General features: G+C 43.0%; 1 protein-coding gene and 1 long non-coding RNA gene across 10 annotated transcripts in view; one reads left to right on the forward strand and one right to left on the reverse strand.

Annotated features, from left to right (window-relative positions):
* Nucleotides 1-6,480, reverse strand: part of b3galt1b (UDP-Gal:betaGlcNAc beta 1,3-galactosyltransferase, polypeptide 1b) — a 192,080-nt gene extending 185,600 nt beyond the window's left edge. For 5 of the 9 annotated variants that reach the window (XM_059966396.1, XM_059966398.1, XM_059966395.1 and 2 more), the window contains exon 1: nucleotides 5,495-5,724. The gene's annotated coding sequence lies outside the window, so the exon portion shown is untranslated. Of the gene's footprint in view, nucleotides 1-4,610; nucleotides 4,817-5,494 lie in introns of those variants that run through there. The other 4 variants (XR_009511561.1, XR_009511562.1, XR_009511560.1 and 1 more) reach the window with 3 other exon arrangements.
* LOC132392494 (uncharacterized) lies at nucleotides 5,721-7,015 on the forward strand. Its single transcript, XR_009511563.1, has 2 exons — nucleotides 5,721-5,855; nucleotides 6,474-7,015. It is a non-coding gene; the product is annotated as an uncharacterized LOC132392494 (long non-coding RNA).
* Nucleotides 7,016-22,493: the final 15,478 nt, after the last annotated feature.

The raw sequence follows: 22,493 nt of genomic DNA on the forward strand, positions 1-22,493 counted from the left end.
TGCTGGCTTGAAGCCATGAATTCTCACAGATACTAAGTTATATATTAAGAAACTTATAATTAGAGCAAGGCTATTCAATTTAAGATCAAGATGTACTTTTCCCACATCGAATGTTATCATAATCTGGAATCCTTCTCTCTAAATGGCTCTATATGCCAGGACAAACTGAAGCTCTCATGACTAATGTACGTTATTATGAGAACCGGAGCGAAGATACATATAGGTTATTGTGATGCAGAATAGCCTTCATATAACTAAATGGCAGTCGAGGCTCCAAGAGCTGAATGCCCTACATTTACTTATCATTAAGCCATATTTTGTAGAGAACATCCATTTAACTTCACAGATCATCACAAAAAGGCTAACATTTGTCATTTATTTATTGAGATACATCACAGAATAGGCCCTTCGAGCCACACTGCCCAGCAATCCCCAGATTTAATCTGAGCCTAATCATGAGACAATTTACAATAACCATTTTTTAAGTGTTTTAGTGACTCGATTATGGGTGCACAGAGTAACACTTCAAAATCTGCAGATCACTCAAAACGTACAGACATGGTAAACAGTGTGGCTAATAATAATCAAATGCACAGAGCACCCAAGCTGATAGAATGGTCAGACAGCCAAAATATAATACAGAGAAATGTGTGGGAAACACTTCAGCAAAAAGAATTAGGAAATGTACACAGTATCACAGACTTAGGGTCAAATAACAGAAATTTCAAAGACTAAAGGGCTCAGGTTGAAAGCAACAGGTAAACATTTTCCTCAAAATTAACTTTTAGAAATGATCTGGAAGATGCTGTCTGTAGGAATATTAGAAGTGAAGTTATGAGGGCTTTCAAATACAGAATCTGCAGACATTCAAAGAGAGGTCATTTTTGTAAGGATATTGAAAGATGCTCGGGAATATGACAACCTTACAGAAACCTGAGGAGCTAAGTGAGCTAGCATAATTCTACAAACGTTTGTAAACTAAGTGAGCTAGCGTAATTCTAAACTATCTCATGGCATGCTGATGTTGCAATACTTTTCAAAGCCCATAAAGCAGGGGTCCCCAACATTCTTAATGCCATAGAACAATACCATTAAGCAAGTGGTCTGTCAATCCCAGGTTAGGAACCCCTGCTATACAGAATCTTGGTCCTAATCAGCAAGTTCCCCCACCATTCCGGGAGTTACCACTGGCCAGTAACTCAAATGGACCAGCATCCAAGGGTGTGATCTTTCTTTGATTTTACTGCAGTTAATATTCTACTATGGATTTACTGAGTAGACCCACAAGTAAATGAATCTCAGTATTGTACTGCATATGGTGACATTAGAGCTTTAAACATATTAATTGACTTCATGAGAGTAGAGGCCATTCATCTGCAGTGAGAGCCTCACCTCTTGATACCAAAACCTTTCCACCATCTACTTGGCACAAGTCTGGAGTATTAATGAACACTTTCCATTTGCTGGATGGTTGCAATTGCAACAACACTCAATATGTTTGAGACTATCTTTGACAAAGTAGCCCACTGTGCTGTATCCACCACCCTATTTCCTCCACTGGCTGTGCAATGTGGATTGCTGACAAAAAGGGCTATAGTTACCAGCTAACACTTTGACAGCAAAAAGCAAGTGGCTGGAGGACCTCAGCAGGTCAAGTTGCTTCTATGGGGGCAAAGGGATAGTCACTGCATCAGACCAATAAAGGGTCTCAATCCAACACATGGATAATCTCTTGGCCTCCATAGCTATTTGACAGAAGGCCAGGGCAGTCTCCGGTGTCCCCACTCTTCTGTCAGCACCTCTCAAACCACCAAAAATGAAGTGAAAGGGAAACAGACACACCACCTACAGATTCCTCTTAGTTGCAAGAATGGCAGTAGTTCAAGGTGGATCACAATCACCTTCCTGAGGACAATTAGAGCTAGGCAATAAATGATGCCTACTTACCTCCAAAAAATGAAAATGCAACTTGTGTTGCTATTTCAGCACCATTCAAAAATTTTGTATTGACAGCAGGTGCCATTTTAACAGAAGTTTTAAATTAATGGAACAATTTATAGTAATGATAACTGCATCCCTGTCTGTTACTTTAGTTATATTCAGAATCAAAATCTGATTTATAGAACACAGAAGAATACTGCACAGGAACAGGCCATTCGGCCCACAATGCTGTGCTGAACCGGCTAAAAAGCAAATCAAAACACCCAAACACAAATCCCTCTTATCTACACCATGCCATATCCCTCCAGCTTCCATACCTATCCACCTGCCTATCCAAACATCTCTTAAAAGCCTCTAATGAATTTGCCTCTACCACCACACCAGGCAGCACATTCCAGGCATCCACCACTCTCTGAGTAAACATCTTGCCCCTCACATCTCCCTTAAACCCACCCTCTTTCACCTTCAATACATGCCCTCCGGTATTAGAGATTTCAACTCTGGGAAACAGGTACCCTCCGTCCACTCTAGCTATGCCTCTCTTAATCTTGTAAACCTCTATCAGATCTCCCCTCAACCAGAGGGAAAAAAACCCAAGTTTATCCAGCATTTTATTACAGCACATGCCCTCTAAACCAGGCAATAACCTGGTAAACCTCTTCTGCTCCCTCTCCGAAACCTCAACACCCTTCCTATAGTGGGGTGACTAGCATTGTATGCAATACTGTAGATATGGTGCAACCAGAGTTTCATAAAATTGCAATATAACCATATAACAATTACAGCACGGAAACAGGCCATCTCGGCCCTTCTAGTCCGTGCCGAACGCTTACTCTCACCAAGTCCCACCGACCTGCACTCAACCCATAACCCTCCATTCCTTTCCTGTCCATATACCTATCCAATTCTTTTTTAAATGACAAAATCGAACCTGCCTTTACCACTTCTACCTGAAGCTCGTTTCACACAGCTACCATTCTCTGAGTAAAGAAGTTCCCCCTCGTGTTACCCCAAACTTTTGCCCCCTAACTCTCAAATCATGTCCTCTTGTTTGAATCTCCCCTACTCTCAATGGAAAAAGCCTATCCACGTCAAATTTATCTATCCCCCTCATAATTTTAAATACCTCTATCAAATCCCCCCTCAACCTTCTACGCTCCAAAGAATAAAGACCTAACTTGTTCAACCTTTCTCTGTAACTAACCAGGTAACATTCTAGTAAATCTCCTCTGTACTCTATTTTGCTGACATCTTTCCTATAATTCGGTGACCAGAACTGTACACAATACTCCAAATTTGGCCTCACCAATGCCTTGCACAATTTTAACCTCTTGACTTTTTAACTCAATGCCACAACCAATAAAAGCAAGCATTCCATGGGCCTTCTTAGCCACCTATCGACCTGCGTGGCCACTTCAAGCACAATGAACTTGGATCCCAGAAGCTCTGTGCTCAGCAACACTATTGAGAATCCTGCCCTCTATTATCATTGACACATCATGAAATGTGCTGCTTAGTGACAGCTGTACAGTGCAAGCCATAAAAGGTTATATTAGTTGCAATAAATTATAAGTAAACAGTGCAAAAGAGGAATAGCAATGTAAATTCATGAACCATTCAGATATCTGATGGCAAGAGGAAGAGACTGTTCCTCAGACACTGAGTGTGGGATGAGGTACAATTCCTTGTACCTCATCCCACGCAGTGGTAATAAGAGTGCAGGTCCCAGGTGGCAAGGGCTGCTTTTGTGAGGCACCATCTTTTGTGTGTACTGATGAAATATTAAATTACACACATAAAATGCTGGAGGAGCTCAGCGGTTCAGGCAGCATGAATAAACAGTGGACATTTTGGGCCGCCATGCTTCTTCAGGACTAGGGAAAAAAAGGAGCAAGATGCCAAAATAAAAAGAACGGGGGAGGGAAAGCGGCCAGCCGGAAGGTGGTTGGGGAAGCCAGGAGGGTAGGAAAGATGGAAGGGCCGGAGAAGATGGAATCTGACAAAAGTTGAATGTCAGCCTTGGGAGCAAGTGAAAGAGGAAGGCACCAAGGGGTCGGTGATAGGCACGTGAAAGAAGATACAAAGCCCGAGTGAGGAATTGAGGAACGAGGAAACAAAAATTACCAATAGGAGAAATCAAGTGTCATGCCATTAGGCTACCCAAACAAACTATGAGATGTTGCTCCTCCACAATATTAAGTTATTTTGCCAACATGATCCTGGAGAAGGCACACAAATATCCAAAACAAATAAACAGAGTAACTTAGGACAAGAACTGCCCTTGCCTTCTTTCAAATAACTGTGAGAGAAGCACCAGTTTTAATGAAAACTGTTACATCAAATAAGAATTCCAAATCTTCCAGCTCACTGAGTTCAAGTTGCTGTGAAGCAGACATATGCCCAATACCTTTCCTACAAGTAACTTCCCTTTGAATGTCTGCAGATTTGCATTTGAAGCCCCTGACTGATTTCATTTTTAATATTCCTGCAAGCAGCGTCTTCCAGGTCACTTTTGAAAGTTTGAAAAGAAATTCAACCCGTGTCCCTTGGTCACAGAAATGTTAACTTACCCAAATAAGTCTGTCATGGTCTATACATTTCTTCATTATTTCGGCTAAAATGCTCCTAAAATTAAAATTGCTAGTCAGCATAGAATTCGTGGGATCTACCTTCCTTTCTCTATACATCTCTTCATCAGCCATCGCCGTAAAATATCCCGTCTCCAGCTCGCAGTGAGTTTAAGTCACCGCAGATACATTTTCACATTCCAGTATTTTGCGGCAAGATACTAATTCCTACAAATGCCTCGCACAAAATTTGCAGTAATGTAGGCAACAGTTGATCTCTGCAACCCGGTAATTTGGTAGGTTAACACGAGGTTTATTTGTTTATCAATCGACGTTTTTAGCAGCGCATCTTCGCGTGCATCAATATTGAACACGGAAAATGAAGCGATTAGTGAAACGCACAACAACTAACCCGCAGGATAATGGAATTCAATTCATTCACGTCAAGTTCACGCACCAGAGCTACACAATATATATATATTTTTTTTAAAAGGTAGTTGTAAAAACCTTGCATAAATATTACTTTCAATTTTGCAATCGGAGCAAGTAGTACAGCTTTTGAATTCGTAATACGCCTCCCTCAGAATAAAGATTAATTTGAAACAATCTAGATTTAAATGCCCCAACATGAAACAGTGAGAAATTCTATAAATGTTTGGTGGGTATTCTTCACGGTGGGAGGGGGCGGATAAAGGTCAACAGTAATATATATACTGATTGGCAACGGATTGCAATAGTTCTAGCGAATTAAATATAAATTAAGACATAAAAGGATTTCCGGCATCATATCCAACACTTTGGCTCCTCCGTATTTTGGTTTTATCAAGTAAATAGGGAACAAAGCGACCAACGACTTGCAAACGATTAAAATGCCTTCGAGCTGCTGTAAACGGACTAGTAAAGGATTATAATGCCTATTGCTTTTATATCCACGCAGCAAACAAGATGTCTGCACAATGAGAATGCAATTCAATGGCTGGATTTACCTGGTGTCTTGTCGCAGAGCTGCAACCTAGCCTCCTCGCCCTCCCACTCTGTAAGCCGGACTCCCGCACGAAGCAGCGGGCTAGAGCAGCGAGGTAGCGGCCGCACGGCGGCAGCGCCAATTAGCGCTCCCACCCACCAAACAAAAACCCCCGGCTTCTTCAAAGCGCATGCCCTATCCCACAAAGGTGAATGTTCTGCCGGACCATGCTTGTGGGAGCGCACGGAACCAGCTCCACGGACACTGCGGTAATGAGCAAATGAAATACAGCGGACGCTGGAAATCTCACACCACAATGCTGAAAGTATTCAGCAGGTCAGGCAGTATCTGCGATGAATATCAGAGTTCACGTTTGAAGATAAGTTTTTTTATCGCTTCCGATGCAATATTAACCACAGTGATACTAATTTTTCAATCGTTATTCTAGGCTGTGATCGTTTCATTTTTTAAGAAAAATATTTAAAGCACACAAAAATATCTACAGATGTGTATGGTAGAGGGCTTTCCAACCGGCTGTATCGCCATCTGGTATGGTGGGGGCGTGGGGGGGGGGGGTACTACATGGGATTGAAATAAACTGCAGAGTTGTAAACTTAGTCAGCTCCATCATGGGTAATAGCCTCCGTAGTATCCAGGGTAGCTTCAAGGAGCGATGCCTCAAAAAGGATCGTCATTAAGTACTTCCATCACCCAGTTAATGCCTTGTTCTCATTGCTGCCATCAGGAAGGAGGTACAAAAGTGTGAATGCACACACTCAATGAATTTTCTGGAACAACTTCTCCTCCACCAACCAATTTCTGAATGGGCATTGAACTCATGAACACCTTATCACTATTTTTAAAATATCTACTTTTTTAACTTTACTGTTTACTATATATATATATTTACTCTATTACTGTGTATGGATTGTGGTGCTGCTGTAAAAACAACACATTTCATGACAAATGCAGTTGATATTCTGATTCGGATCTACACAGAGCATTGTTGCAGGAAAGCAGCATCCATCATCAGGTAACCCCGCGACCCAGGTCATGCTCCCTTTTCACTGCTGCCATCAGGGAGAAGATATCAGGAGCCTCAGGACTCTCACCACCAGGTTCAGGAAAAGTTATTACCCCTCAACCATGAACCAGAGGGGAGAACTTCACTCAATTCCATCACTGAAGTTTTCTCACAACATGTGGACTGACTTTCAAGGACTCTTTATCTCATGTTCTAATATTTATTGCTTATTTATTTATTTATTTATTTATTATTATTTCTTTCTTTTGTATGTGCACAGTTTGTTGTCTTTTGCACGCTGGTTATCTGCCCTGATGATGCCGTCGTTCATTGATTCTATTATACTTACTGGATTTATTTTGAACATGCCTGCAGGAAAATGAATCTCAGAGTTGTATATGGTGACATATATGTATATGATAATAAATTTACTTTGAATTTGCACAAATATTTCAAGCAAAGGCAGGAAGCATGCAACTTAAACACTCTAAATTATTAAAGTAATAAGGGATGATTTCACTTTGTCCTGCATGGTGAAATGCTGACATTTGCAAGTACAGAATTTCCTGTACAAGTCAAGCCATCGTTCTTAAAACACCGATGAGGCAGAGTTCAAAGGGTGAATGTAAAAGACATTTTCATCTGCGTACAAGAGGCCAGCCATTATCCAGTCACTGGATCAGAGTCAACACCAACTTTGGTTTAAAAAACTCTCCCAGAATTGGTGGGAATTTGGTACAAAATTAGAGTTTAAATTTTGACAGAGATTATCTAAAGGGCTGAGAAATAAAAAAGTGGATAATTGATTTATTAGGAAGCATCAATTACAGCATACTTCATACCAAATTAAATATGCAGCAGAGGAAGAATTCTGGACATTTCTGTCTCGGTGTCAGTGACATGTCATGTCAGCATGCCCAAGAACACAGAAAGAGATAAACATTTTGGTGAATGACGATCCCAAAGGTGAGTTATTCACCATTTGTTATATTTACTGTATTGGAATTGGCATATTGGGATGATTATCAATCAGTTTGCCAGAAAAGAAAGCATTGAACATGCATAAAACTGCAAATGCTTGAAATCTGAAATTAAAACAAAATGTGCAAGGAATACTCAACAGGTCAGACCACATCTATACAAAGAGAAACAGTTGACCCTTCATTAGAATGGGAAAACAAGTACATTAGTTTTCAGTAGCAGAGATTGTAGAGGAGGATTAGATTAAATGGACTGCAAGGACCAGACCATGTTTCAATCCTACACTGACACCACTCCCCAACTCTTCCCATGCTGCAATGACAACTACATTGGTGCTGCTTCCTGCACCCATGCTGAGCTCATCATTTCATCAACTTTGCCTCCTGTTTTCACCCTGCCCTCAAATTCACTTGGTTCATTTCTGACACCTCTCTCCCCTTTCTCAATCTCGGTATCTCCATCTCTAGAGACACCCCAACCCCGTCTTTTGGCATTTCTCATAAATCCCTGACTTCTTGACTATACCTTTTCCCATCCTGTTGCTTGGGAAAAAAATGTCATTCCCATTTCACAGTTCTTCCATGTCTCTTCCCTAGATGACACTCTTCATTCCAGAACAACTGAGATGTCCTTCTTTTCAAAGAAAAGGGCTTCCCTTTCTTCATCATCAACACTGCTCTCACCTACATCTCTTCCATTTTGTACACATCCACCCTTACCGCATCCTCCTACCGTCACATCAGGTTTAGGGTTCCCCTTGTCCTCATCTACCGCCAGACAAGCCTCAACATCCAGCACATAATTCGCTGTAACTTACGCAATCTCCAATGGGATCCCACCACAAAGCACATCTTTCTCTCCCCCCAACTTTCCACTTTCTGCAGGGATCGCTCCTTATGTGACTCCCTGATCCACTGATCTCCCTCCTGACACTTATTCTTGTAAGAGGAACAAGTGCCACAACAGGCCCTACACCTGCTCCCTCACAAGCATTCAGGGCCCCAAGCAGTCCTTCTAGGTGAGACAACACTTCACTTGCAAGCCTGTTGGGATCATACACATTATCCGTTGCTGCTGGGTTGGCCTCCTGTATATTGGTGAGACCCGACGTAGATTGGGAGACTGCTTCATAAGTACCTTCATTCCATCTACCACAAAAAGCAGGATTTCCCGGTGGCCACCCATATCATTCTACTTCTCATTTCCCATTCCGACATGTTAGTCCATGGCCTCCTCTGTTGCCATGATGAGCCTACATTCAGGTTGGAGGAGTATCACCTTATATTCCATCTGGGTAGCCTCCAACCTGATGGCATGAACATCAATTTCTCAAACTTCTGGTAAATGCACTCCCCCCCCCCCTTCTCCTTTACCATTCCCCATTCTTATTTCCTTCTCATACTTTCTCTTCTTACCTGCCCATCACCTCCTTTTGGTGCTCTTCCTGCTTTCCTTTCTTCCATGATTTTTTGTCCTCTCCTATCAGATTCCCCCTTCTCCACCCCTTTATCTCTTCCATTAATCAACTTCCCAGCTCTTTACTTCACCCACCCTCCTCTTCCAGATTCATCTATCACTTGCCACCTTGTACTTCTTCCTCACCTCCCCCAAACCTTCTTATTCTGACTTCTCCTCTTACTGTCCAGTCCTGCTGAAGAGTGTTGGCCCGAAATGTTGACTATTTATTCCCATCCATAGATGCTGCCTGACCTGTTGAGCCCCTCCCCCAGCACATTGTGTGTATTGCTCTAGATTTCCAGCATCTGCAGTACTTCTTATGTCAAATGAAATATCTCTGTTTGGATAAAACCAGATTCATTGGGGCAGTTGGGGTCAGGATTAAAGTAGCAGTTGCAGTTAAAGTAGCAGGGACTCTGCTAGGAAGAACAGACCCCCAGTCCTCGGGGTTGTGTTGCCGATGGCCGTCTTAATATGCTCGGCAGAGGATGGTGCTCAGAGAAGCTGTGCCGGGGGGGATGGTTGTCAGCTCGGTGGTTCGACGGACTCGGAGTCCGCTGCGGTCAGGTCGCTTTCATTGTGTGCTGCGTCTGTGAGGCTGGTTTTGACGGAGCTTTCATTGTGTGCTGCGTCTGTGAGGCTGAGTCGGGCGGCGCCTTGGAAGTCCATAGCGGGGGTATTCCCTTCTGCCACCAGCGTGGGATGATGAGTCTGTTGGGACCCTGGGGACTTGTGGAAACTGTGTGGTGATTTCTTTTGAACTTATAGTCCTTTGACATCTTTGGACTATTTTTACTGTGCCTATGGTCTGTTTTTTTTTTATCAATTATGCTATTGTTTACACTGTTGTAACTATATGTTGTAATTATGTGGTTTTGTGCAGATCTTGTAGCTTTAGTTTTTGGTCTTGTTTTTGTCTGGTGGACTTGGATCTCCTTTCCGGGGAATGCGCTAAGACAGTAGCGCGATATTAATACACAGCAGTCTCTCTGGACTCTGGATTGGGGATTGCCAAACGTTATGTGCATTTTCTGGTGTAGTCTGTGTAACTCCCTGGGTCGCCTCAGGCTCGCTCAGCTCGTTCTTGTCTAGGGGGAGCAGCCTTCGGCCCCGCCAAACTGGGTAATCAGCTGGTGTGGATGCTGTGTGATGTCCCCGCCTCGCCCAAAAACAGACAGTACACCATATGCGATTAAATGAGTACAATTTATAAAGGTTACTATAACTAAGTGATTAATAACGATACAGTATATATGAAGAGAAAATTAAAGAAAAGGCGCCAAACTTATCAAAGTCCAAACCACTTCGTGCACAACTGTTGGAGCTCAATTACTGAAGTCTTCTAGCCACCATTTGATCCCCTCCGAACTCCTCGACTCTCCAAACAGCTCAGGACCCTCCGAGTGGTCAACCAAGCACATCTAGCTTCATCCCCCCCCCCTCCTCGGAGAATCTCTCGACCCCCTCGCGCCGATCTCCCCAAAAGCCCGTCAACAAAAGCTTACAGACTCAGAAGAAAGAACATTAATCCCCATTTGGTTTACAAAGGAATACCATTCTCGTTATCAGTAAATTAGCATTCCTGCTAGTTAACAAAAGGAAACCCTTTCCCAACAGTAACAAAGAAAAAAAAGAAACCCCCTTTACATCTGTTTTGTCATATGCTTTTGTGATATCATTCTGGGGGAACATTCTCTCAATTTTTAACTGCATTGCATTTGTGGTTTCTAAATAACAATAAGCTGAATCTGAATCTGAGTTGTAAGCACATTCTGATCTCTCCTCATATAATATGCTGTTAATATTGACGCTGTGAGACGTGCATAGCAGGCAATACTATATAGAGAGAAAAAGTGAAATACAGCCTAAACTAATCAGTTCTAATATAGTCAAGAAGAAAAATAGAGCTATTTAAACTTTGAGAATTTGATTTATAGTAAGCCTGGAAGGCTGCAACCTGCCCAAAGTGAAAATAGTTTGATGTTTGCATTGGGTTTAATGTATCTGTGCAGGAGATAGGGCAGAGAGGGAAGGGGATGATGAATTAAAGTGGTAAACAACTAGAAGCTTACCTTTCACTCATGCAGATTGAAGACAGGTGAAAACAATCACCATATGTGTGATCAGTTTCTCCCTGGTGGAGGAGACAATGAATGCTCTGAATTCAATGATGTGTTTCATCCGGAAGGGCTGTTTAGGGCCTGGTGTGGTGGGAATGGGTCACATAGTGGCACTGATAGTAGAGTCATTGTCTCCGAGTACCAATAGCTCGGGTTCAGTCTTGAGATCTTGTGTGGAGTTTGCATGTTCTTTTTGTAACTGTGGGCTTCCTTTCCAAATTCTTGATACAGCCTTAAGCAGGGGTTCCCAAGCTGTGGTCTGGAGACCCCTCGGATAATGGTAGGGATGAGTGGCACATGTAGATTTTAGCTTAATTACAAACACAAGAAATTCCACAGAATGCTGGAAATCCAAAGCAGTGCACACATAAAAAACTGAAGGAACTCAGCAGGTCGGGCAATAACCACAGAAATGAAAAAAACAGTCAATGTTTTGGTTCAACGGTTCTTCAGGACTGAGGAGGAAGGGGAAAGGTGCCAGAATAAAAAGGTTGTGGGAAAGGAAAGAGGCTAGCTGGGAGGTGATAGATGAAGTCAAGTGTGTAGGAAAGGTCAAGGGCCAGAGAAGCAAGAATCTGTTAGGAGAGGAGAGTGGACCATGGGCGAAAGGGAAGGGGGAGGGGACGCAGGGGCAAGCAATAGGCAGATGAGAATAAGTGAAAGGTCTGATTGGGGAATAGAGGAAGGGGAGGATATATTCACTGCAAGGAGAAATCAATAGTTATGCCATCAGGCTGGAGGCTACCCAGATGGAATAGAAGGTGTTGCTCCTGTACCCTGAGGGTGGCCTCATCTTGGCACAACTATCCACTGTAAGTTGTCTCTAGTTTGTGAAAGAGTTGTAGAATCTGTGGAGAATAAAAAAAAACAATTTGTGTAGATGGGTACTTGATGGTCAGCACTGACTTGAAGGGCTAAAGGGTCTGTTTCTATGCTTTATGACACTATGACAGATGCTGTATCTCCTGCAGTTGCCATGGTGATTGACAGTTTGGGATAGAAGAATGGACCCACAGAGTCACAAAGGATATGATCTCTTCAGAATGTTGAAAGGGAAGCAATGGAGTATCTGTGCAAAATGACTCATTGTTGGAACAAAACTCACGGACAGTAATAAGAAGTTCTTGCAGACAGCCGAGTAGGAGGAAGTATAGTCAAGAAAACTGTGGAAGTCTGTGTGCTTGAAAGTGAATTAACCTATTCTCAGAGGTGGAGATGGAGACATTAACAAAGAGAATGGATGAATCAGAGACAGGCCATATCAAAGTGAGAACAGGTAGAAACTCGAATGAAAAGAAATAAAATATTCAAATTCTAGTTGCGGGCATGAAACAGCATCCTTGAGGGGAATGAGCAACGAGTAATATTACAACAAATACTCTTTTATAATCAAGGCATCGAAGGATCAGTAATGGAAAGGGAGAGCAATTTCCAGTTCCTGGGTGTCAACACCTCTGAAAATCTAACCAGGGCCCAACATATTGAAGCAATTACAAAGAAGGCACGACATTGGCTATACTTTATGAGGAGTTTGAGGAGACTTGATATGTCACCACAGACTCTTGCATATTTCTACAGTTGTACCGTGGAGCGTATTCTAACTGGTTGCATCACCCTCTGGTATAGGGGAAGGGGGCACCGCACAGGATTGAAATAAGCTGCATGAAGTTGTAAACTGAGTCAGCTTAATTATGGGCATTAACCTCCCCAGCATCCAAGAAATCTTCACGGAGCGATGCCCCAAAAAGATAGCATCCATCATCAAGGACCTCATCACCCGGGTCATATACTCTTCTCATTGCTACCATCAGGAAGGAGATACAGGAGCCTGATGACACACACTCAATGGTTCAGAACAGCTTCTTCGCCTCTGCCATCTGATTTCTGAGTGGACACTGAGCACAACCTCATTAATAGACAATAGGTCCAGAAGTAGACCACTCAGCCCTTCAAGCCTGCACCGCCATTTTGAGATCATGGCTGATCATCTACTATCAATACCCGGTTCCTCCCTTGTCCCCATATCCCTTCATTCCCCTATCCATAAGATACCTATCTAGCTCCTTCTTGAAAGCATCCAGAGAATTGGCCTCCACTGCCTTCCGAGGCAGAGCATTCCAGACACCCACAACTCTCTGGGAGAAGAAGTTTCTCCTTAACTCTGTCCTAAATGACCTACCCCTTATTCTCAAACCATGCCCTCTGGTATTGGACTCTCCCAGCATCTGGAACATATTTCCTGCCTCTATCTTGTCCAATCCCTTAATAATCTTATATGTTGCAATCAGATCCCCTCTCAATCTCCTTAATTCCAGTGTGTACAAGCCCAGTCTCTCTAACCTCTCTGCGTAAAACAGTCCGGACATCCCAGGAATTAACCTTGTGAATCTATGCTGCACTTCCTCTACAGCCAGGATGTCCTTCCTTAACCCTGGAGACCAAAACTGTACACAGTACTCCAGGTGTGGTCTCACCAGGGCCCTGTACAAACGCAAGACGACTTCCTTGCTCTTGTACTCAATTCCCTTTATAATAAAGGCCAACATTCCATTAGCCTTCTTCACTGCCTGCTGCACTTGCTCATTCACCTTCAGTGACCGATGAACAAGGAATCCTAGATCTCTTTGTATTTCTCCCTTACCTAACTCTACACCGTTCTGATCATAATCTGCCTTCCTGTTCTTACTCCCAAAGTGGATAACCTCACACTTGTTCACATTCACATTAAATGTCATCTGCCAAGTATCTGCCCACTCACCCAGCCTATCCAAGTCACCCTGAATTCTCCTAACATCCTCATCACATGTCACACTGCCACCCAGCTTAGTATCATCAGCAAACTTGCTGATGTTATTCTCAATGCCTTCATCTAAATCATTGACATAAATCGTAAACAGCTGTGGTCCCAATACCGAGCCCTGTGGCACCCCACTAGTCACCAGCTGCCATTTCAAGAAACACCCATTCACCGCTACCCTTTGCTTTCTATCTGCCAACCAGTTTTCTATCCATGTCAATGTCTTCCCCCCAATGCCATGAGCTTTGATTTTACCCACCAATCTCCTATGTGAGACCTTATCAAATGCCTTCTGAAAGTCGAGGTACACTACATCCACTGGATCTCCCTTGTCTAACTTCCTGGTTACATCCTCGAAAAACTCCAATAGATTAGTCAAGCATGATTTACCCTTGATAAATCCATGCTGGCTCGGCCCAATCCTATCACTGCTATCTAGTTATGTCACAATTTCATCTTTAATAATGGACTCTAGCATCTTCCCCACTACTGATGTTAGGCTGACAGGTCGATAGTTCTCTGTTTTCTCCCTCCCTCCTTTCTTAAAAAGTGGGATAACATTAGCCATTCTCCAATCCTCTGGAACTGATCCTGAATCTAAGGAACATTGGAAAATGATTACCAATGCATCTGCAATTTCCAGGGCCACCTCCTTTAGTACCCTTGGATGCAGACCATCTGGACCTGGGGATTTGTCAGCCTTCAGTCCCATCAGTCTACTCATCACTGTTTCCTTCCTAATGTCAATCTGTTTCATTTCCTCTGTTACCCTATGTCCTTGGCCCATCCATACATCTGGGAGATTGCTTGTGTCTTCCTTAGTGAAGACAGATCTAAAGTACTTATTAAATTCTTCTGCCATTTCTCTGTTCCCCATAACAATTTCACCCAATTCATTCTTCAAGGGCCCAACATTGTTCTTAACTATTTTCTTTCTCTTCACATACCTAAAAAAGCTTTTGCTATCCTCCTTTATATTCCTGGCTAGCTTGCGTTTGTACCTCATTTTTTCTCCCCGTATTGCCTTTTTAGTTAAGTTCTGTTGTTCCTTAAAAATTTCCCAATCATCTGTCCTCCCACTCACCTTAGCTCTGTCATACTTCCTTTTTTTTAATGCTATGCAATCTCTGACTTCCTTTGTCAACCACTGTGGCCCCTTTCCCCCCTTTGAATCCTTCCTTCTCCGGGGGATGAACTGATTTTGCACCTTGTGCATTATTCCCAAGAATACCTGCCATTGCTGTTCCACTGTCTTTTCTGCTAGGATATCCGTCTAGTTAACTTTGGCCAGCTCCTCCCTCATGGCTCCATAGTCTCCTTTGTTCAACTGCAACACTGACACCTCCGAGCTGCCCTTATCCTTCTCAAATTGCAGATAAAAACTTATCATATTATGATCATTACCTCCTAATGGCTCCTTTACTGCAAGATCGCTTATCAGATCCTGTTCATTACGCAAGACTAAATCCAGAATAGCCTTGTCCCTGGTCGGCTCTCGTACAAGCTGTTCCAAGAATGCATCTCTTAGGCACTCTACAAACTCCCTATCCTGGGGTCCAGCACCAACCTGATTCTCCCAATTCACCTCATGTTGAAATCCCCCATAACTACTGCAACATTACCTTTGCCACATGCCAGTGTTAACTCCCTATTCAACTTGCACCCAATATCCATGTTACTGTTTGGTGGCCTGCAGACAACACCCATTAGGGTCCTTTTGCCCTTACTGTTCCTCAGTTCTATCCACACAGACTCCACTTCTGATTCTATGTCCCACCCCCTTGCAAAGGACTGAATCTCATTCCTCACCAACAGGGCCACCCCACCCCCTCTGCCCACATTTCTGTCCCTACGATAGCACGTATACCCTTGTACATTCATTTCCCAGGTCTGATCTCCCTGCAGCCATGTCTCCGTTATCCCAACCACATCATAGTTACCCATTTGCACCTGAGCTTCAAGCTCATCTGCCTTTTTTCTGACACTTCATGCATTCAGATATAGAATTTTTAGCCCATTTCTCCTCTCTCTGTTTGAACCGCTGCCTATTGTGCTTAACCCAGCTCCCCGAACTCCCATCGGGCTATACGCCCCTAGAATTTTGTTGTCCTTCCTAAATTTACTTATTCTTCCTGCACATTTAACTCCATATTCCATCAGACCATCCGTCTGTACATTACTTACTGTTTCTCTTTTTTCACTACTTAATTAATTTAATTTAACTTTGTGTGTGTGTGTGTGTGTGTATATATGAATGATGTAATTTCCAGTTTTTATTATTATGTATTGCATATTATGTACTGCTGCATAACGACATTTGCCAGTGATATTAAACCTGATTCTGATCCTGAAACCCAGACGCATGGCTTGGCCACTTGCAAGCATCCAAGCTACACCGATCTGGGGGAAGTTTTATTTAGTTATTTTATTTTGCGACTCAATGTGGAGTTGGCCCTTCCAGCCCTTTGAGCAATGTTGTCCCAGCAGCCCCTACCAAGCGGATTAACCCTAGCCTAACCATGGGACATTTTACCATGACCAATTGACCTACCTGGTACATCTCTGCACTGTGGGAGAAAACCAGAGCGTCCAGGGAAAACACGCGCATTCCATGTGGAGGTCGGAAGGAGTCTCCTTACAGAATGGCAACAGAATTGCCCAGACTTTGAGGATGGGGTTATGGTCCAGGGGACCGATAAGCATATGTCCAAAAGAAACCGTGAATAGAAATGTATGTGGGTCAGAAGAAAGAGGCAACACCCTCCTTTCTTTCAAAATCAAGTTAAGTTTTCAAGTTTAAATGTCATTTAACCACACATGAATGCCCATGAATACAGCCAAATGAAACTGCGTTCCACTGGGGCCAAGGTGCAAAACACAATGCCAACAGTCACACACCGCACAAGGTGCATATAACACATATAATTATGATAGCAGGAAACATACACAAAGATAAACTAATATAGCCCAACCCCATGAGTGATTGAAGGTGCACGGGATTTTGTCCTGGAGCCATGTTTCTGCAAAAAAAAGCAGGCAGGTCCAATCATCGCATACTATTTCAGCTGCAGATGACTGTAGTCCAGCTAGGAATACCAGTGCAATTTTTCCATCCACTCGAGGAGGAAGACAAGCCATCACTGGAGTGGCATTTCAAGCTGTACGATATACTTTACAAGGGAGAACATGCAGTTTAACTCTGGCAAATGCAGTTTGCAGATGACATTAAAACCCACTTAACCTCTACAGAATGTAAATTCTCTTCACAACTGCCAATATCACCATTTCAGCAGCCATCAAAGGTAGGTGAGCTGCCCTGGACTTTAGTCATTGTCGTTATACATATGCTGTGCTGAATAACGTGAGCGGTCATAATCTTTCCATTACCATTACTGTTCTTGGTAAATTTTTCTACAGAAGTGATTTGCCATTGCCTTCTTCTGGGCAGTGTCTTGACAAATTGAGTGACCCCAGCCATTATCAATACTCTTCGGAGATTGTCTGTCTGGCGTCTGTGGTCACATAACCAGGACTTGTCATATGCACCAGCTGCTCATACGACCATCCACCACCTGCTCCCATGGTTTCACATCCTGCTATCACCCTGATTGGGGGTGGAGAGGTGGGAGTTATGGCTAATTAGGTGCTACACCTGCCCAAGGGTTATCTGCAGGCTAGTGGAGGGAAGGAGCACCTTACACCTCCTTTGATAGAGGCGTATCTCCACTCCACCATCCAGCTTCAGACATCGCCTCCACACTTTTCCTGATAAGTCTACCCTACCTATTTTGTTTTCCATTTCCGTGTGCATGACACTCATCCTCCCCCAACACACAACTGTAAGGAATTCCTACTTCATCTGCCCTCCCCCACCCGCCATCAGCCCATCACCCTCACCCTCGCCTACTACCTATCAGCTTTACTCCTGCCCCTCCCCTCACCTTCTGCTCCCTTCCTGTCCAGTCGCGATGAAGGGTCACGGCCCAAAATGCTGACTATTTCTTCCCCTCCTTAAATACTGCCTGTCCTGCTGAGTTCCGCCAGCATTTTGTGTGTGTGTTACTGAATTCCTTTACACTGTACATCCCTCTAATTGCTTTAATCCCTATAAATTTACTTAGGACAAAATGTTATGTTCTTAGTAGGAGTTTATTATTTCACCTGGCGTCATGAATAATAATGATGGTCTACAACATGAAGAAGTGAGTGCTGTTAACAACTTACCAGTCTAGTAAGATTATGGAGTTATTAACCCTTTATAACTGACTTACGCCAATGCATGAAATATTGAGCCATTCAACCTTAATTACATTATATAAATGTGGGTATATATAATTTCAGCAGCTCTTGATCATCTGATAATTTATCATATTTAGTTTCATTTTAAATGTTTTATTTTGCCAATACTGCAGACGATTTCCATTTGGTTTGGATATTTGTAGCATCACAGTTAGATAGGGTCGTAACAAAGGCTTTTGGCGTTGGCTTTCTTTCATAAGTCAAAAGTATTGAGTACAGGAGATGGGATGTTGTGCAGAAGTTGTATAAGATGTTGAGGCTTAATTTGGAGTATTGTGTGCAGTTTTGATCACCTACCTGCAGGAATTAGGTTGAAAGAGTACAGAGAAAATTTACAACGATATTACCAGGCCTGGAGGACTTAGTTACAAGGAAAGATTGAATAGATTAGGACTTTATTCCTTAGAACGTAGAAGGTTGAGAGGAGATTTGATAGAGGTATACAAAATTATGAGGGGTATAGATCAAGTGTTCAAAGGTTCATTATTATCAAGTTATACAACTCTGAAATTCCTCTTATGCAGATAGCCACAAAATCAAAACAGAGAAGAACGACAGCATGATCATCAATCCCCCACCCCCCACCCTCCCGGCACAAAAGAAACAAGCGAAAATGGAACAGGCACATCAACCCCAAAATCCCTCTCTCCCGCACACAAAAAAATGAGAAAGATCAGGTGAAAAACACAGAATATAAAAAAATCATAAGACTGAACAAAGTCCATATGCAAAACACAGAAAACCTGGGTAAAGTTCTCTGGGCACAGCAGCAGAACCTTTCCCTCTCCAGTAGCAGAGTGATCCCACCAGCAATCAAAAGGCAGTCTCCCCTCTCCAGTAACAGAGTGATCCCACCAGTGATCAAAAGGCAGTCTCCCCTCTCCGGTACAGAGTGATCCCACCAGCAATCAAAAGGCAGTCTCCTCTCTCCAGTAACAGAGTGATCCCACCAGTGATCAACAGGCAGTCTCCCCTCTCCAATAACAGAGTGATCCCACCAGCGATCAAAAGGCAGTCTCCTCTCTCCAGTAACAGAGTGATCCCACCAGTGATCAACAGGCAGTCTCCTCTCTCCAGTAACAGAGTGATCCCACCAGTGATCAACGGGCAGTCTCCCCTCTCCAATAACAGAGTGATCCCACCAGTGATCAAAAGGCAGTCTCCTCTCTCCAGTAACAGAGTGATCCCACCAGTGATCAACGGGCAGTCTCCCCTCTCCAGTAACAGAGTGATCCCACCAGTGATCAAAAGGCAGTCTCCCCTCTCCGGTACAGAGTGATCCCACCAGTGATCAACAGGCAGTCTCCCCTCTCCGGTTCAGAGCGATCCCACCAGTGATCAACAGGCAGTCTCCCCTCTCCAGTAACAGAGTGATCCCACCAGTGATCAACAGGCAGTCTCCCCTCTCCAGTAACAGAGTGATCCCACCAGCGATCAAAAGGCAGTCTCCCCTCTCCAGTACAGAGTGATCCCACCAGTGATCAACAGGCAGTCTCCCCTCTCCAATAACAGAGTGATCCCACCAGTGATCAACAGGCAGGCAGCCAGCACTGACCTTCCACATTCTCTTCGAAGTTTCAATCTCCCTCATCGCCTTAATCAGTGAACAAAGGAAGCTATACTTGGCAAAATGGATTCAAACATCAGCTTGCGTCCTGTCCAACAATCTTCCTGCCACAAGGTTTGTGCACGCTACCTCCATCTCCTGGAATCTTTTCAGAGACCGCAGCGTGCTGAAACACCCAAACAATCTCTGTGCTGTACCTTTCTGTGACTTTGACTCAATAAGTATCAAGCAGGGGTTCCCAACCTTTTTATGCCATGCGCCAATACCATTAAGCAAGGGGTCCATAGACCCACAGGTTGGGAATACCTGGTATAGAGAAACCCCAATTTTAATAACAGCATCATGTTTATTAAGTCTTTGCACATTTAACTCTTTAAAAGTCTTTTGTGTCTGTGGTGAGGAAGGCAAATATGATGTTAGCATTCCTTTCAAGAGGACTAGAATATAAAAGTAAGGATGTAATGTTGAGACTTTATAAAGTACCGGTGAGGCCTCACGGAGTACTGTGGGTCCTTTAGAAAAGATCTGCTGACACTGGACAGGGTTCAAAGGAGGCTTACAAAAATGATTCCAGGTTTAAACAGCTTGTCATATGAAGACAGTTTGTTGGCTCTGGAGCTGTATTCACTGTAATGAGGTGGTGACCTATCAAATGGTGAAATGCCTTAACAGGGCAGATGTGGAGAGGATGTTTCCTATGGTGTGAGAGTCTAAGACCAGAGGATACAGCCTCAGAATAGAGGCATTTAGAATGGAGATGAGAAGGAATTGCTTTCACCAGAGAGAGGTGAATCTGTGGAATTTGTGGCCACAGACAGCTATGAAGGCCAAGTCTTTATGTATATTTAAGGCAGAGATTGATAGATTCTTAATTGGTCAGGGCATGAAGGGATATGGAGAGAGGGCAAGAGACTGGAATGGGGCTAAGAGGGAAAATGGATTAGTCATGATGGAATAGTGGAGCAGACTCGATGGGCCAAATGGCCTAATTCTGCTCCTATATCTTATGGACTTATGAATACAGAAATGAACCCAAATATTTATTGGATCAGGTATATGCATTTTAAAATGGTGACCTTGGGACCCAGTAGTTAAATTTACACCAAGAGCTTCAGATCTTTAATTACATCACAAATGGAATAATAATAACACAATTTTGAAAGTCTAAACATTCATCTTAACAGAGTTTAGATATGCACTAATTATCCCAACAATAACAGGGACATTAGCTGGAATTTGAACTTAAAAGAGGCAGAAAATTAGTGTTACAAATTATGAGGAGACCACTTATAGCTAGGTGCTAATTAATTTTAACACTTACTGAGAATCAACTGCTAATCTTGTAAAATTTGTCAGTGACATTTGTTTGCGTCTTATATTTATCCAATTTTATTGAAAGCACTATGATGAGCAGTAACATATTCAAAATGAGATGTTTTTTTTATATCAAGTTTGAGACTAGTTCTGAAGAAGTGTCCCGTACCTGAAATGTGTTTCTCTTTCCACAGATGCCGCCTGATTCATTGAAAGTTCCAGGCATTGTCTGCTTTTATTTCAGTTAACACTTACCCTGCACATCCTTGATCCTGGACTTCTCAAGCAGAGTAAATAGAGATCATAGACCCACAACCATGGCAACCTATTACTACTAACTGGCATTTGTCAATCAATTCCAGCATTAGTTTGGATGCATGTGAGCAGATTTTATCAGGCCTCAGTCATTAGAATGCATTGATCTTTCCTTGCAAACATTGTTTATTTTGTCTCATTCAGATCCGATTTCTTCCAATTGGAATTGAACTCTAATCCATAAAGAAATTCAAAAGTTCAAAGCAAATTTATTATCAAGATACATGTATGTCTCCATTTATTATCCTGAGGTTCATTTTCTTGTGGGCATACTCAATAAATCTACGGAATATTAGCCATAATAGAAGCAACGAAAGATTGCCCAACATAGAACATAGAACAGTACAGCACATTACAGGCCCTTGGCCCACAATGTTGTGCTGACCCTCAAACCCTGCCTCCCATATAACCCCCCACCTTAAATTCCTCCATATACCTGTCTATTAGTCTCTTAAACTTCACTAGTGTATCTGCCTCCACCACTGACTCAGGCAGTGCATTCCACGCGCCAACCACTCTCTGAGTGAAAAACCTTCCTCTAATATCCCCCTTGAACTTCCCTCCCCTTACCTTAAAGCCATGTCCTCTTGTACTGAGCAGTGGTGCCCTGGGGAGGAGGCGCTGGCTGTCCACTCTGTCTATTCCTCTTAATATGTTGTACACCTCTATCATGTCTCCTCTCATTCTCCTTCTCTCCAAAGAGTAAAGCCCTAGCTTCCTTAATCTCTGATCATAATCCATACTCTTTAAACAAGGCAGCATCCTGGTAAATCTCCTCTGTACCCTTTCCAATGCTTCCACATCCTTCCTATAGTGAGGCGACCAGAACTGGACACAGTACTCTAAGTGCGGCCTAACTAGAGTTTTATACAGCTGCATCATTACATCGCGTCTCTTAAACTCTATCCCTTGACTTTGAAAGCTAACACCCCATAAGCTTTCTTAACTAACCTATCTACCTGTGAGACAACTTTCAGGGATTTGTGGACATGTACCCCCAGATCCCTCTGCTCCTCCACATTACTGAGTATCCTGCCATTTACTTTGTACTCTGCCTTGGAGTTTGTCCTTCCAAAGTGTACCACCTCACACTTCTCTGGGTTGAACTCCATCTGCCACTTCTGCATCCTATCAATGTCTCTCTGC

Source organism: Hypanus sabinus, chromosome 4 (assembly GCF_030144855.1).
Source record: "Hypanus sabinus isolate sHypSab1 chromosome 4, sHypSab1.hap1, whole genome shotgun sequence".
In the NCBI taxonomy this organism is placed as follows: Eukaryota; Metazoa; Chordata; class Chondrichthyes; order Myliobatiformes; family Dasyatidae; genus Hypanus; species Hypanus sabinus.